Below are 2,770 nucleotides of genomic sequence, written 5' to 3' on the forward strand. Positions count from 1 at the left end.
AAACATTACAAACAATGAAATAATAACGTGCATATTTATTTTCTTTCGAATTTTTGAATTTCATTAATGTTATGACTTCATCAACGTACTTTGAATCTAATTGCACATCATATCAACCAGTGGGCTGGAAAGAGCTCTGCAGTACAAGATATATGATTGACCATGATATTTTTTGGAGCATTGGCAGAGGAGATATCTCATTTTGGTATGATAATTATATTGGTGTAGTCTTGGTCCCCTATATCATCAGGTGGACAATAATGTCAATATCAATGATATTCAGTTGAAAGATATTTGTCAAAATGGTGAATGGGAGTGGAACAGGCTCAATATCTCTATCCCCGAAGAAGTGAAAAAAGTGATCTACAATCAACATAGCCCTATTGCCTTCTATAACAAGGAGGACAAGCCTATATGGACTCTTTCACACACGGGAAAGTTCACTATAGGATCTGCATGGAGGGAGCTGAGACAAGAAAGGATCCCAAACGACATGGACAATAGACTGTGGCACCAAAACATCCCTTTCAAGATGTCATTTCTTACTTGGAGGGCCATCCATAACAAGCTGTCTATAGACCAAAGGATCGCAAGATTTGGGATCCCAATGGATCCAAAATGCTACTGTTGTAACTCAAACAGAGTGGTCACTGACCTTGAATCAGTGGATCATTTGTTTTGTCATGGGGATTTTGCTACGAAAATTTGGTTTCATTTTGCAGGACCTCTAGGCATAAGCACCAACAATATCAATTTGAGATTCACTCTACTCAATTGGTGGAATCACAGAACCAAGAACCCTTTCTGCACCTTTGTTATCAAGATCATCCAACTTTCATTTGTTGGGAAATTTGGCGAACTAGATGCAGCAACAATTATGAAGCCAAAAAACCTTCAGCTTACAAATCAGTCCTAACATCTTGTTCAATACTCCCTCCGTTTCACAAAGAATGACCTGGTTTGACTTGGCACGGAGTTTAAGTAAATAAAGAAGACTTTTGAATCTTGTGGTCCTAAATTAAAGTTATGTCAAATGTACAAAATTGCCCTTAATCTTGTGGTCTTAAATATGCCACGTAGGAAAGTAAAAAGTAAAATGTTACCAAAAAAGGAAAGAGGTCATTCTTTTTGAAACTGACTAAAAAGGAAAGGAGGTCATTCTTTGTGAAACGGAGGGAGTATCTTGCAGGTCTTGAATAAGAAATTCGGAAGAGCGATATTTGGAGATAATTCACTACTAAAAAACGACGGACAGAAAAGCGACGGACGGCGTCGCTCCAAAAAGCGACACCATTTGCCATGTTGTCCGTCGCTTTTTAATAAAAATAATTATTTTTTAAATTATTTTTCAAAAAGCGACGGACGGCATCTCTTAGTCCGTCGCTTTTTTCGAATGTTTGCGCAAAACGACGGACAGCATCTCTAAGTCCGTCGCTTTTTGGTCAACTTGACTGGTCAAACAATTAAGAAAAGCAATGGACAGCGTCTCTTAGTCCGTCGCTTTTTTGGTCAACTATTTTAAAAAAAGCGACGGACAAAGAGACGTTGTCCGTCGCTTTTCTTAAAATATTTTTGACCCAGATCGGGATTTTCCTATTTTCTTCTCTCTCTCTGCTCTCTTCTTCTCTCTCTCTCCTCTCTTTTTCTCTCTTCACTCTTATTCTCTCCCTTCTCTCTATCGATCTCCCTCCACCAGATGCCGCCTCCACCTCCACCGCCGCCGCTGTCACTGCCCTTGCCCGTCGCCGCCAGTCATAGTCCGTCACCGCCCATGTAACATCCGGCGATTTGAAATAATTATGAAGAGGCTTAGAATTGGAAATAGTCATTTTTGGAAAGATTTAAAAATCTGGAAAATTTGACTTAGTATGGAAAAGGGGTGAGTTTTGGCCAACTTTGAGCAGTCATAACTTCTAGCTCATGATGAGTTAGGAGTAGTTCCAGTTATGGTTGCATAGCTCGTGGAATGGTCTTTCCAACGCCACCGAGTTTGCTCGATTCCGAGTTCGTATGAGTGAGTTATGACCTTTGAAAGTTGGGCAGTTGGCAGGGAATCCGTCCGAAAATTTTAAGGGCATTTTGGTCTTTTCCCTAGCCATTTCTCTTGAGGTTATATTGTTGTGTTAGACTTATTGTGGATAATTTTTTTTTCCATTTTAAAAGAGTAAAGAGTTAGGGTTCTTGAGTGAAGAAGAGGAGAAGAGAGAAAGAAGAGAAGAAGAAGAGGGGATCAAGGAACTTCCGTCAAGGATCGTCGTGGAAATCGTCGGGGGTGATCCCTACTAGGTATGTGAGTAGTTAGTGTTGGGTTGATCCTTTCCCCCACACATCAAACCCCTTTTATTTTGAGAAAAGATTGGTTGTGTTGTTTGGAGTTGTTGATGTTGTTGTTGGTATTGTTGAAGTCCCTTGTGATTTGGGACATGTTTCCAGTTGGTTTTTGAGTTGTATTCTATTGTATATTGAGGGATTTGATGATCCTTAGTGGTTGGGGTTGAAACCTTTGGAGTTGGGGTGGTTTAGAGTTGGAAAAAAGGGAGAAAAGTCAAGTTTCTGGGCAAGGAGGTTGGCGCGTCGCGCCTGCCAGCGCACCCCGAAAGGGGTTCTGAATTTTTCCCCTTGGGGCGCCGCGCCTAGCAGGGCGCCAGCAGGCCCCTCTGAAGTTTTGGGGCTGGCGCTCCGCGCCTTGCAGAGCGCCAAGGACACCAAGTGTCCCTTTTCATTTCACACCTTCCCATGCATGTTCCTTGGTATTGTACCTATGTTTTAT

The sequence above is a fragment of the Solanum tuberosum genome, unplaced genomic scaffold, assembly GCF_000226075.1.
Source record: "Solanum tuberosum cultivar DM 1-3 516 R44 unplaced genomic scaffold, SolTub_3.0 scf00063, whole genome shotgun sequence".
NCBI classification, from domain to species: Eukaryota; Viridiplantae; Streptophyta; class Magnoliopsida; order Solanales; family Solanaceae; genus Solanum; species Solanum tuberosum.